Genomic DNA, 15,014 nt, shown 5'->3' on the forward strand with positions numbered 1-15,014 from the left:
ATGATCATCAGACTCTGAAGGTACTGAAGCACGCTAGCCAACAACCTCAGCAGCAGATGCTGTGAGCACACAGTAGTAAGAATTAGGGAACTTTCCCTGTTCGCCCAAGTCACCAGGCATAGGTCACCTTGTACACTAGCTCCTTGATCATAAATAAAACCTAATTGAGATAAGAATCATATGTGACAAGCTTTCATGTTTGCATGAAAGTATATTTTTGCAGATCTCCCTGACTAAAGATAAGGTCCAGATGATGCTACCATCCAGCATAGGGAACAAAGACATTGCTGAAGACCCCCTCCCACACTGAACTATACCATATAACCACCTCATTTTCTCATCTATGAGACAGTTTCTTTGGAAACACTGGTCTGGCTGTCTCCTTTTCTTGTCACAAGGATGTAAATACTTGTCCTTTGTGCACTCCATTTTGGTGGTATCTTTCATTCAGTCCAGATGCCCATCATGAGAAAAGACCCATTGAGTTTGGTTACAATGCCAGCAGGGCCGAGATGACCTAGGATGACTAGGGACATGGCAGCTGAAGGCACTGAGGACCCATACTCCAGCTCACAGCTCTGCACACAGTCTGTGACTTCTCCAGCCGCTATCTCAAAACTTCTCTTTGATCCCATTGGCCATCTTGGGAAATCCAGACTGGGGGAGAAGAAAGTTCTGATGGGACTGTAAACTGAAATTGACTAAATATTTACCCAAACTGAGACTGCTTAAAACCGGGTAACTTTGATTGGCAAGTTTGTTTAACCCTGTCCCTAGTGAGAATGAGAGCCCATGAGAAAGTATGGATCATTTATTTGATTTTATTTTAATATATTTTATTTTATTGAGAACATATGAAAAGTAATTTTATTTTTTGCTTAACCTTGAGCATGCCAACTGCATCTTTGCTTGAACATTTACCTTCTTTTTCACACACAGTTGCACTGATATTGGAGACTTAGTGAAAACCACTTAGTGATTCTACTTTGAAGTTATAACTATACAAATAATATGTTTCTATATAGTCTACCTGATAAATTTTAGGAATCTTAATGTGACTTTTTTTTATTTACAGAAATTCTACTTCTATCCTGATGCGGTTTTACCAATCAAGAAAATTGGGGTTAGGGATCCCGAAGCTAACTTCCTTAAATGAGTCAAAATGTTTTCCCAACTACCACTATAAACAAGAAATCTTTCTTTTAAATACCAAATCAAGTTCCTTAAGTGTTACAATGAATTCTAACTTGATGACTTTTATTCTTACTACTTACTATTTGAACTTGAAACGGTGACCTATAAATTTGTTTAAATAATAAAATACCTTTTCTGTTTTATTCAGAATTAAAAAATGAAGTGTGTTGAAGATGCCACTGAAAGTTACTTCCTCTTTTGAATATGGCCTCTGCATTGAAAATCTATAGGAATTTTTCCAGTTAACTTTCAGAGCTTCCCATAAACTCCTTAAAGAAATATCATCTTTGAAGTAATTTGAATGTATACTTTACAAATCAAAAATTGATTTTCATGTCCCTATTACCATAATATCCAACATTAACACGTCTCCTGAATGTTTTCTGTTTGAATTTTTTTATTATAAAAAGTCAATAACATGGAAACATTTTAAATTTAACAGAACATTACTTGCATCTGTTTCCCATCAGCACACAAGCCATCATATTGGCTATTTCCATTGGCTGGCAGGGGCTTGCCACTAAAGGCTCCCATTGTTTCCATTGTATAATTTTTCTCACCAGACTTAGCTCATTTTCAGGCTGAAGAGTTACTGCTTTTATTTCACTACCCCAAGATATTCTTACTTTTTAACATCTGTTTCCTCTTTAACCATGCCCAACTTTTCATTTGTAATCTGTTCTATATACTTCCTATATGCTGCATTCTTTCCTTTTTTTTAAAGATTACTTATGCATACAAGAACTGGGGTACAGGCCAGAGGCGTGGGGAGTGAGAGGATTCATCAGAGACAGAGTTGGGAAACAGAACAGGCAGATTGACTGAAATACACTGCTGAGGGGAGTAGTGGGCGAGTCAGGAGAGGTCTGCTGCACCATGTGGGTAGCTCCCTGGCTGGGGATCGAACTTGTGTGCAGTGGCTGCAGATAGCTTCGTAGGTTGCATCTTAACTCCTTACACCACCAGGGAGGCCCCCTCTATGCTGCATTCTTAAGGAATTTGCTCAACAACATCAAGAATCTTTGCATACAATATTCATAGCCTAGCCCATGGAGAGTCACATACGTCCAGTCCCATAAGGCCAGTGGTCTCCTTCAACGATCGTGTGCCCATGGCAGCACCACTGAGCCCAGTTTGGATTACGTAAAGAGAACTAGCATAGCTACAGATTTTTATACATATGTACACAGTGTGTAAATTTCTGTAACAAAGATACAAACTCTATGAAGGAAATAGGTATGGTGCTAAGAAAGCACAATACAGGGAGACCATATTTAAATTGGAGGTAGAAAAATCTCCCCTGAAAATATATTGAATGAAATTAGAATGCAGCAGGTGCTGTTGAGGCACAGTAAAGTCTAAGACAGGCAAGGGAAGCCCATAGTCACCCTAGCAAGAGTAGAGTGACTGGGGGGTGCGGCTAGGAGTTAGGTGGAGCAAGAGCACATGGGGATGAGTTAAGATTTTTATCTTTACCCTAAGAACAACAGGAAGTCATGGAAGGTTTTTAAGCAGGGGAATAATGTGTTTGATTTGCCCTTTTAAAAGGGTTACTTACCCTGGCCAAAAAGGTGGGGAATGACTGGACATATGTGTGAACAAAGAAACGGCAAGACAGCTGGGAAAGCAACTTGAGTGACCCAGATGAAAAATGGGGGTGGCCTTGCCAGGACAGTGGAGGTGGAAGGATGTGGCTAGATGCAAGAATCGTAGAGAAGATACCCAGAGACTTAGTAATGAACTGGGAGTAGACTGGGGAGGGGAGGGAAAGGGACGGAGCCCTGGCAAGTCAAGTGGCAGTGAGAAAAAGCCAACCGATCCTTCAAGCAGACACAGCCCTGCACTGGGGCACACGGTGACTAGAAGTTGGGTCTTAGTACCCTCCTTGACCAGGTCTGCTTGGGCATTAACCACCTACACAACCACTGGAGGTGTCCCTGGAAGAAGGAGACGAGGGTTGAGAAGAACTGAGGGTGACTGCCAGGTCTCTGGCCTTAGCAGATGGTGTAAGATGGTGCATGGTGGTGCCATTTCCTGAGAGAAGGGAGTCAGAAGGAAGAATATTTTGTAAGTTGAGGGGTGGGTAAATCGAGCAGTTGCTCTGGTACATTTGTCTGTAAAGATTATACAGCCGTTGTATACAGGGCTCTGGGGCTCGGAGGAGAAGGGATAGGTGGTGAGGCCAACATTCCATGGTCAACAGGGCTGTGAGGGTACAGTGGAAGACACTGCAGATCAGAGTGATGGTACGGCCACAAGCGCCAAAGTCCCACCTTGCTTTAAGCATGACCCAACGTGGCCATCCCTGGTGGCACAGGGGTTAAAGTCTCAGCACTATCAAGCCATCACCAGCCACTGCCACATGTGTTTGATGTGTTTGATGCCTGCCAGGGAGCTGACCCACATAGCACAGCAGATCTCTCCTGTTTTACCCCCTGCTCCCCTCAGCAGTACATTTCAGTGGATCTGTCTGTTCTGCTCCTCCCCACTTTGTCTCTAGTGAATCCTCTCACCCCCCACACCTCTGGCCTACACCCCAATTCTTGTATGCATAAATTTATTTACTTAATAAATAATAATAAATACATCTTTAAAAAAAACAAGCCAACGTTTCAAATAATGAGAAATTTTGCATAATAATCAGCTTTTCTTTCTATGAAAAATCAGGAGCTGTGTTAATCTGGACCCAATTGCTAATATTGGATATTAGCTACCACTTACTATGTACCAGTCTAGCATTCCAAGCACTTCACAAAGATTACTTTGATTACAAAAAGGTACAGTACAATAAAAAGGTAGAGTAACAGCTAAGTGATAGAGTGAAGTGACAGATGGAAGTATTCTGACTCCAGGATCTAAAAGTTTAGATCTGCACCAGGAGGCTGGGGATGCTGCTAGGAAGCTGTCATCCTACTCAAGGCAGTCCCATTGCCTTCAGGGGACCCTCCCTGCTCTCTGTTGTTTCCCCCATCTCCCTCATCCCAGTCTGAGCTTCAGTTGCTGTTTATTGTTTAACTCACACTGCTGCTTTCTCCTATTAAGAATTGTTACAGGGCAACCCCTTTGTGAAATGGGTTGCCTGACTGTGGGTCATCACCTGCACATTTAAAATGGGACTTATAATGAGACTCAACTGTAGACACACACAAAAAGGTTAATAAAGGGTTTATTGGGCCTCTCCGGTGGCGCAGCGGTTGAGCGCTGGGTTGCGAAGCTGCCTGCGGCCTCTGCGACGCCGGTTCGATCCCCAGCTGCTCCCTGGCCACAGGAGGAGGGTCCCACATGGCGCCAGACCTCTCCTGCCGCCCGCTGCTCCCCTCAGCAGTGTACCTCGGTCCTTCTGCCTGCTCTGCTCCCCGCTCTGGCTCTGGTGAATTCTCTCACCCTCCCGCGCTTCTGACTGTACCCAGTGCTTGTATAAACAAAACAAATAAATAAATAAAGCATGCCTCTATTAAAAAAAAAAATAAAAAAAATAAAGGGTTTATTTACAAAAAGGGAAAATGAGAAAAGAAAAACTCAGGGAGAAAGAGAGATACATGGGTGAATGTGTCCTACCAGTTATGCTGAGCTGGGAGTCCAATAGCACCCCGAAAGCTGGTGAAAAACCAAGGACCTCCAAGGCCCACATGTCTGGTTATATACCAAACCTGGCTGCTTAGGTCCACCCTCACGTCCCAGCAACCCTCCCTTCTGTGGTGATGACATTGTGGGATTTGCAGTTCTTGGTGTCTTGGATCTTTTTGGTCTGGGGTGGGGGTGGAAAATTGTGGCTAATCTCAGGTGCAGAGATACCCAGGTCCCAAGTGTCTGGCTTTCTCCTGGGAAAACCAGCCACCCTTCTTAGGATTAAAGGAGTCCTTAGGGCGATGGACTTTCTCCGCCAGGATGCAGATACTGATTAGACTTATAAAATGAGAAGCTCATGTTACAGTCCCAAACAAACTCTTAGTTAGTGCCTAGAACTATACTCAGGCAATTAAAAATGAATAATTGTCCCCAACTGATGGAATCTGGGGGAGTTCTTAACTTAGGCCCAGGAAAGAATTCATGCAGGAGTCAGAGTAGGTGACTTAAAAGTGCAGCTTTACTGCAGGTGAGAGTACATGCTCAGAGTGTGTGCAGGCAGATTCAAAGGAGAATTGCACCATATGTCTTAAGGCTGCTGACATAAATACTTGCTTACTTTGAGTGGGTAAAGGGAAGGACTCAGAGTTGGAGTACTGGATGGGTTCTGATTAGTGTGTTTAGCAAGAGTGGGTGGGGGTTTACAGATGGGGTCTTGAAGTGGTTTTGGTTTTTTTTTCTTTTTATTTTCCTTGATAGTGCTGAGACTTTATTTATTTATTTATTTTAAAGATTTATTTATTTCTTTATACAGCACTGGGTACAGTCAGAAGCACGGGAGGGTAAGAGAATTCACCAAAGCCAGAGCAGGGAGCAGAGCACGCAGAAAGACCGAAGTACACTGCTGAGGGGAGCAGCGGTGGCAGGAGAGGTCTGCGCGCCATGTGGGACCCTCCTGCAGTGGCCGGGGAGCAGCCAGGGATCGAACCGGCGCTGCAGAGGCTGTGGGCAGCTTCTCAACCCATCGCTCAACCGCTGCGCCACCGGGGAGGCCCCTGAACTGGTTTTGACCTGTATTGTTTAACAAGACCCCTGGGCCATAACAGCCCTCCCTCCCTGTTAAGTAAGATAGAAGAGGTTTTACAATCACTGGAACCCAGTGCGAGATAAAGGGTATAAACTAAAAGGGTTTGGGTAGCTTTGCTCTGGAATGTGCAAACTTTTTTTTCAGACTTGTTGGATGGGCAGGGCATGGTACGTTGCAGCCTCTGCTAAATTTCTGCTCAACCTCACAGCAAAGTCCAAACAAGAAAATGAATGTTTAGGTTTTGGTAAAATCATATCCCAGCCTTGCAGCTCTTATTGGTCCCGGTTATAACCCTAAATAACTGGTGCATTATGCTTCCCCTTGGATTATTCAATAACCACAGACTACAAACTTTGGGAATGGGAGAAATGATGCAAGACATGCAAACATAGATATTTGTTCTTTTTGTCCCTGGTGTGACTGGGTTCTGAATTTTGTTTTTTATAAAAAGGAAGACGCTAGATGTGGAGAAATTGGAACTCTCATACATTGCCGATGAGAATGTAAATGATGTAGTCTCTTTGGCAAATAGCTCGGCAGTTCTTCAACATGTCAACCCATACTACCCAGCAGTTACACTCCTAAAAAAATATTCAGGAGAAATGAATGTGCGTGTTTACACAAAATTTGTGCATGGAGGTTTGCAGCAAAAACGTATGTCTAAATAAACTTGTTTAAGAAAAACAACTTCTGAGCATAAGCTAAACATGTCTGTGAATTACTTGTAAAGGTTAAGTAACTTAGATATAAAACTTTAGCTATAACATGAATTGAGGAATCTAGACAATGTAAAGAGGAATGTAAAAAAATAGTTCTACTTAAACTTCCCAGCCAAATTTTGAAAGACTGAAGACTTCTGACTTTAATTTGGTTACATTTCCTTATATCCTTAATTAAATTTTAAGTGTCCAGTTAATGCAACACTGAGATTTTTCATTTATTTATTGTTTTTAAATTGAGTCTCTGCAGTATAGCTATTGTGAAAGATAAATAATGGCATTAATGCTGAGTTTCTTTCTTTGCTGACTGAATTTTAAATAATCTTTAATATCCTTATGGCATTTACTTTATTTTCTTCTGCCAGCTTTTATCATGATGGCTTCCTGGCATCCTATTTTATGGGCCATCTACTCTAGAAAGGCCTCCAAATGTCCTTAGTGCAGATGTATAGTCCTAACTGTAAATATAACTTATTCTCAAATATAAGAAGAGTTCTCTGGTGGCCCGGACTGAGCCAAAGCAAATAAGGTTGCCTCTATCAGGTTTCAAGAATTAACTACTGCTCAGAGTATATCCTGTTCACCTGATGTTAGAAGGCTTCTTATTCTGCCCTTACAATGGGACATCCAATGGCTGATTATGGGATGTTGTCCCTGTAATCAGATCTCTTTCCTCTAATGCAAGCAAACAAGGGCATTTTAGCTGGGAAGAGTTGGCTTCTATAAGCCGACTTTGGCAGTGAGACATACCATGTGTGTAATCACTTTTATTTCTAACATCTCCAAACTCTCCCCCTTTGTATGACCGTTATGCTTTTCCATCTACGCTTTTAAATCATCTTATTCATATATGGTCAGAGTAAACTCCTCCAAGTTTGGTGTTTCCTGACTGAGCAGACATGATATGTCAGAATAATCTTAAGTTTGCAGGGGCAAGGGGGAGAGAGAGGAGAAAAAATTTCAAATAATTAAAAAAAGGTGGAGTTAGATGGGAACTTAAGGTTGCAGAATGAATTTTAAAGAATGGAAAGGTGGGAGCATGTTTAAATGCCATGGGACAGAGAGAGGTTGAAAATCAGAGCCAGAGAGAGAAGAGAGTCCCTAAGATGCTGGATGAGCAGGTTTTAGAGTTTGGATGGAGGAAGGAGACCTCCATCTCCAAGAAGGGAGGAGAGAAGACATAAGTATGAGAGGGCAAGATGTGCAGAGACATTCTACTCAAGTCTTTTACTTTAAGCCTTTGAAGGAGAAGAAAAGATAAACTGCTGAAAACAAGAGAAGGCAGTGGAGCACTTCTGGAGAGCAGTGAGTAAGTTGTCACAGAGAAAGGGAAAAGGCAGGAGCAGGAGCACACTGAACACCTCGCTTAGTTGAGGATGGAGATCACAAACTTTTAGAGGTGTCAATTTGCAGCTAATTTCTTTTCTCTACTGCTCTTTAAGAGCTTGGCAGTAATTTTAGAGAAGGTCAACAATCTGTTTGCTACCTGCCTGGACAGCAGAATAACTGGAATGGGAGATCAAAGGAGGAGCAAAGTCTGAGTGTTGGTGAGAGTGGCTGAATGACATTATAATGATGGAATGCAGGTTGGGAAGGGATAATGAGAGTCAGGGGCCTGCATGAAGAGGTGTTAGAGAGGAGACCTGGATAAGGTCACAAGGAAAGTCAAGAATAAGTCATGGAATAAGAAAGAAAGATGCAAGGAAAGGAAGGTGTTGGCAAAAGACAGAAGGGTTTAGAGCTAAGGTTTTATAGGAAGACTAATTTTGGGTGATGAGACAATTGAAGGCATGACTTTATGTGTTACTAGAGTGAGTGAGGGGTGGAGGTCTGTAATCTAGAGTTGAAAATAATGTGACACTAGAGCAAAAGGATGGGTCCTGTATACTGACATGACCCAGGCATGATGGCAGAAATAAAAATTAAAGAATTGGTGATGAGTCAGATTGTGAAATTTGCTGATAAACAACATTGTGAACTGTAGGTATAAAGAAACCACAAGTTGAGAAGCAGAAAATGCAGCATTAGGACATTAGTGAAATGTTATTTCCGTATTTCCAGCAAATAGCCCTCTCTGATTGCTATGTACTTTCTGACTTGACAGAAAGCTTTTGGACATCTGGGCCTGTCTCATTTGATGTATTCATCCCACAGTACCTGGCCCAGTGCTTGGCAACAACTGGAAATAAAAGACCATAAAATCTCTAGTAATGCTTTATTCCCATTTACACAGTTCTCAGTACCTAGAATGCCTACGACTTCCTCTTTTGCACTATGTGGAATTTATCTGTTTAGAAAGCCTGCTTCTCCTATCATAGCCTTTTATTTTTAAAGGTTTTCTTTATGCATATAAGAACAGGGGTGTAGGCCAAAGGTGTGGGAGGGCGAGAGGATTCACCAGAGACAGTGGGGAGCAGAGCAGGCAGATCTACTGAATACACTGCTGAGGGGAGAAGCAGGTGAGTCAGGAGAGGTCTGTTGCGCCATGTCGGTAGCTCCCTGGCTGGGGATCGAACTCATGTCACAGTGGCTGGCGATAGCTTGTTCGCACTGTGTCTTTAACCCCTGGGCCACCAGGGAGGCTTCCTTCTTTAGCATTTTGGTCTTAGTACATATGTATGGATTTTTAGTTATCAAATCAGGACTCAAAAGTCCTGTTTTAAGGTCTATTTTGAACAGATTCTTGTAGTCATAAGAACCAGAAGTGGTGCTTTCATCAGTGAAACATTAAACACCTCTGTACTGAATGCAGTACTAAAACATGAGAGTGGTCAAGTGAACGGAGTCTGAGTTTTAAAAGGTTACTGAGAATATGAAGAGGTCAATGCCATTGAAAGAGTTTGTTACTTATCATTCTCCTAGAAACAAGAGACACAGCATGGCCGTGCAGGGCTGCAGGGGAAGAGCCAGTGTCAGTGAGGAGGCAGACAGGAATAACTGGAGAACATAGGCCACAGCCTCTACTTTTCCGTGGGAAACTCAAGGTAGGGTAAGGTAAAAAGCATAGGACTGGCTAGTGGGAATAATTCCATGGGGTACAGAGGCTGCTCTTAGTTATCTGGTACCTGGTTTCAAAGTACTATAGGGCAGGGAAAATACTGGCATGGTATGTGAGACTTAAAACGAGGTGGTTGGGAGTATGGACAAGGGTTTACCTCAAAAGGTGGGTTCACTGGCAAGTTGTCTACTGTTCTAAGAAATAAATAATTCTGGAAGGGACAGTCTCTCTTCAGCCAGCAAGGTTCCCCAAAGATGACAAAAAATCATAAAATATAGAAAATAAAGACCCCAACATAATTAGGAGGAAACCATTCCGTTTCATTTCCCGTCTCCATTAACAGCTAATAAAGAGTAGAGGAACACAAGACAGGTATAGCCCATTCCTCCCCACATTCCATTAAGAGTGCAGGTGCTTTTTTTGGGAGAAAATTTAAAATACAAGAGGGTCCTATTCTTCCCCCATTGCCCTCTGTTTTCCAAATGTTAACAAATGTTTAATTCTTTCATGTCCTTCCTTGCAATTTTGTCTTGAACCAGCTGCATGAGAAGGAATCAACATTTACGGATTTTTTTTCTGTGCCAGAATAGTGTTGACCTTCAACATACATCACATGACCTCACCTCCTTACAACAAGCCTGTAAGGTGAGTATTATGACTGCATTCCCTAAAGGAAGAAAAGCATGACTCAGTGTTAAATGGCTTTTCAGCTGAGCGATGAATGGAGTCAGGTCTGATGAAGCCCATGCACTTTCCAGGTGTGGCTGCAGAAGAATTAGGTCAAATGCAAACAGCTTTTTTTTTTTTTAAAGTTTGTTTTTTTTTAATATACAGAGGCATGTTTTTATTTGTTTGTTTGTTTTGTTTATACATGCACTGGGTACAGTCAGAAGCACGGGAGGGTGAGAGAATTCACCAGAGCCAGAGCGGGGAGCAGAGCAGGCAGAAGGACCGAGGTACACTGCTGAGGGGAGCAGTGGGCGGCAGGAGAGGTCTGCGTGCCATGTGGGACCCTCCTCCGGTGGCCAGGGAGCAGCCGGGGATCGAACCGGCGCCGCAGAGGCCACAGGCAGCTTCGCAACCCAGCGTTCAACCGCCGCGCCACTGGGGAGGCCCCAAATGCAAACAGCTTTAACATTTATTATTTAAGAACTCTAACTTCACATTTAATTTTGGTTGTATAATAGAAAAGCCGAGTATAAAAAATCTATGCATTGCCTGTGCTTCTATAATCCTTTTATGTTTTCAAAATTTTATTAGACAACTGCCTTCTCTTTGACACCTGAAATAGAATTTCCTAATTGATTTAACCTCAGTATTATTTTATTATAGGGGTATTTTGAGAACCAAATCAAAAGAACACTAGAGTGCAAGTGTTATAGATCATGTCCTAGTTATTATTATTTTTTAAATAGGTAACATTTCCATGTTTAGCTTACACTATAAAATTGATTATATATATTTGTATATAACTACATATATATACACATATATAATTATAAATTATTATGCAGTGAGGTTTCCTTTTCACGTCTCCCATTCCTCTCCTCATACACACCAATGCCTTTGGTTTCTTGTTTATTCTTCCAGTTACTTTACTGACGTACCTATAATCACAAATGTATTAATATATATTGCCCCCATTCCTTTTTCATACAATCAAGTGAATATATTTAAAATAAAACAGATCATCAAATTTTTGGTAAACAAAATTTAATACAACCATATAGTCAAGTAATAACGGTTAAAAGACATTTTATTAGACACAAGTTTTAAAAAAGTAAAGATAACTATGCACAGAGTATATTTAAACAAAACATTTAAGTTAATGTGTTACAAATTGAATTGGGAACAAGTACAAAGCATTTTCTTTTTAACTGTGAAAACTCTGGAGACTAATTGAAAGCCAATGACATTTGGCAGCCAAGGGTCTATGTAAGTTGTAAAACAGTATACTTTTGTTTAACTCTGTAACTGTTATTTTAGCTCCAGAAACTCAACAAAAATTTAAATAAAGAAGCTGCAAGGAAGGGTGTTGGGAAAGAGTAAGAACTTTTTCAAGAAAGTTAAATTAAAAAAATAGTACATACAAATAGAACAAAGTAAGTACATTTACTTTTTTGATATCAGATGTAGATATGGCAAACGATGGTTACAATGTAAGATAGGTGTTTTTCTCAGTATCTTAAAAAGCACCTTGGTATCAAAAACAAACCAAACATTGTAATAAAACTCCAAACACCCAACAACCTCTCTTAGCATTCTCATTCTGCCAAGCAACCACATGGTTGGTGCTCATTAAAAAGTTTAAGAAGAGAATTTTATTTACTCTAAATAGAGTATTTAGATCAGAAAAAAAGTTGAAATAGCACTAGAGAACTTAAGGCACATAAATTCAGATGATGTCTTTTTGAAAACATTGAAACAAATTCTTTGGAACAATATATAAAATAAGTTATGACAATTGCTATTTTAAAAAATTATGATGATCATCTTTAGCACTAAGTAAATTTAATATCTAAGGCAATCACACAAATGTAAAACATTCATATAAAACATTTAAAAATGTTTGAAGTTTGTTGCAAGTGTCTCTGGAATTATCAGTTCACACTCCTGGCTCAAGTGGTTTCTGGTGCCTGAGACTGGATGTGACAATATGTATAGTTCGCTAGTCAAACCTACTGCTTCAAAGGTCAACCAAATTGCCCCATTCTGGTTACTCGGTATGGTGAAATTGTTTAACTAAAGAATAATGGGCTGAGGTGATGTAAACCTGGCTTTCAATATAATGCACAACAAATCCTAATAAGGCCAAAATTACATTGAGGTTTACTGGTGTCTTGAGTTTAGTAAAATAAGGCAATCCATAGGAAGCCTTCAAGAGACATTATCTGATCACTTCACACCATGTAGCAATCTCTCTTCTTTGAAAATCAGTCTAGAGTAGAAAGATGTCTTTTCCACACATTAAGTCTCAAGACACAAAATGCACACACAAACAATTCAACCCTGCTCTTTTCATGATGGGTTCTCACAGCAGTTCTTTAAAAAAAAAAAAAAAAATCTATTGTCATGTCCAGACAACAGGAAAAAAAAAATACCTGGTTTGCATAGTGACAAAAGTTGTATATTTGAACCTTTGTCTTTCCTGAGTTTCAAAAGGGTATTTGACAGTAGAGATACATAAAGAGTTCATATTCACTAAGAGAAAAATGTTTCAGTCCATAAAACATTTTCATCTTTCTAAATATAGAAGAATGAATGTTCAAACACCTTCATGTGTGAAGCCCCTTTATCAAATTAAATTTACTCTAGAATCATAACTGAAGTTTTAGTTATGGCACTTTAAACACCCCCAATAGGCAAAATGTTAATACCCTCCCTGAGTACTTACATCATTTTTCTTTAACACCTGGTTTAAATGGAGTAAAGAGCTATATTTCAGTCATTTAGGAAAAAAGGTTACTGAAGATCCAATAGGCTACCATATTCATACCTGTGCAGTAAAGTGAGTTGAAGATTAGAGTAGGAAACGAAGGTCTTCTGTTGTAAAAATCAATTTATAGATCACTCACATATAGGAAAACCTGAAGGATTTAAGTTCACAGGAAAAAAGGTACTTTTCTGTTGATCCACAAAATATGCTCTTGACTTTCCTTCCACTGAGGTATCACAGTTGGGTTTATTGTCTACTTCCAATTTGTTTTCTGATCTTATAAAACTGTATGTACTATATAGAGTCTGACTGTATACAAGTCATCATACTAATAATACTCATCATGTACTTTCAAGCATAAAAAAAAATTCTAGAAATGCCCAAATAAAAACACCTTCTGGAACTGAATTTAATAAGGTCTATGAATGTTTACTTAATGTGCTTCTCTCTGATCATCACAAACTGATAAAATTCTTGGTGTTTGTATGTATGTGTACATGACCATACTATGTATCTACATATATCTATATGTACATGACACAAAAGGCTTATATGAACATGACCTATCAAAAGAAAATCTGTCAACTGTATGGTGACAGTATGGATATACTCTAACACCAATTTCATTGATATATCTCTTTTGATATACTAGTTATATTCTAAAATTATTTTATCAAGGCTAAAATTTATTTATCAAAAATCAGTAAAGGAAGATAATGAAATTAAAATACCAGTTGGGTAACTTTAAAAAGTTACTTTAGTTTCCTAGGATTCAAGGTAAGTTCATGGTGGCCTGCTTAATTTATGCAGTTTTAAATTAGGTAGAGGAAAAAGAATTAAGCAATATTGGTACAAGGTCTATGTTTAAACAAAACTCTTTTATAGAATTTCAACTCAAATTTACTACAATAAACACATAGATAAATGTATACTAAAATACAAGTAGATAGTTAATAGTTTACAACAACAAAATACAAGAATACAAGTTATCTTAACAAAGTTTTTTTTTTTGTGTGATGTCTGTATTTATGGATGAGCATGATCTTACAGATACACATGAAAATAACAAGTATCATTTGCATAATTCTCAGCATTACAAAACACTATACTTATACATAATCTCATTTACTGCAAAGAATTTCTGAACTAAATATGTTCCATTATCTACAAAAAGTATAATGCAGAAGTAGATGTTTACTTTAAAGTACAAGTATCCCAATATACCTTTCAACGAAAATGAGAAAAGATTGTTTCCTGAAGTGTTCTGGTAACTGTCACAAAAATGTATCCGTACCCTTTTAAATCATGATTTCAAAAAAAAACCTCCCCAAAACTTTGTAAGATTTCCAAAGTTTTCCTCAGCATTCAGATTCCAGATAAGCATTAAAGTTGATTCTGTATGTTTTTCTTAAAATCTCTGCATCACTCTAAGATGAGGAAAAAAAGTAATTCACCAATGTTAGGTCTTCTGTTCAATCACTTTGGTTTAAACAGAAACCTGGTTACATGATAATCAAATATCTGCATCATCTCTATTATGACAAGAAGTATACAATTATAATGTGAGACAACAACAGTGCCTGGGAAATAGAAATGTAGGCTACCTAGAACATCCTTAAAATGTGAACTCTCTCTGTCCACCCAGGAATAACAATAACCACGTATGCTGTAGTTACTGCCATCTCATTTGCCTTAAAAAGAATTTTTACATTACTCTCTGAAAACTAGTAAACTTTATAAACTGGAACTGAAAAATCTAGACAAAGGTAATTTGCTGATAGAAGCTTGAGAATAATGATCAATAGTTTACATAATGGATATCAAATGAAAGATTTATCTTAGAAGACTATTATAACTACTGCTGTTGAGTTTTTTTTTTTTTAGATAGCTATATCTTTTAAAAAGAAAAATGGACCCACTGAGATATGTGGTCCCTGCTTTATCCTTTAAAGGCAACCTAACAGTAAAGACTCCCAGAATTTTCAGCTGTTCACAAGAAAGGAGGATAACCAG

The 15,014-nt window shown here is 39.2% G+C and overlaps 1 pseudogene across 1 annotated transcript; it reads right to left on the reverse strand.

Moving 5' to 3' along the window:
• Positions 1-1,684: 1,684 nt before the first annotated feature.
• LOC311170339 (NADH dehydrogenase [ubiquinone] 1 alpha subcomplex subunit 5-like) lies at positions 1,685-2,307 on the reverse strand (annotated as a pseudogene). Its single transcript has 2 exons — positions 2,190-2,307; positions 1,685-1,905 (listed from the first exon to the last, which is right to left on the reverse strand). The product of its transcript is annotated as an NADH dehydrogenase [ubiquinone] 1 alpha subcomplex subunit 5-like (transcript).
• Between the last annotated feature and the right edge of the window lie 12,707 nt (positions 2,308-15,014).

This window comes from Talpa europaea (assembly GCF_964194135.1).
Source record: "Talpa europaea genome assembly, chromosome: 4".
In the NCBI taxonomy this organism is placed as follows: Eukaryota; Metazoa; Chordata; class Mammalia; order Eulipotyphla; family Talpidae; genus Talpa; species Talpa europaea.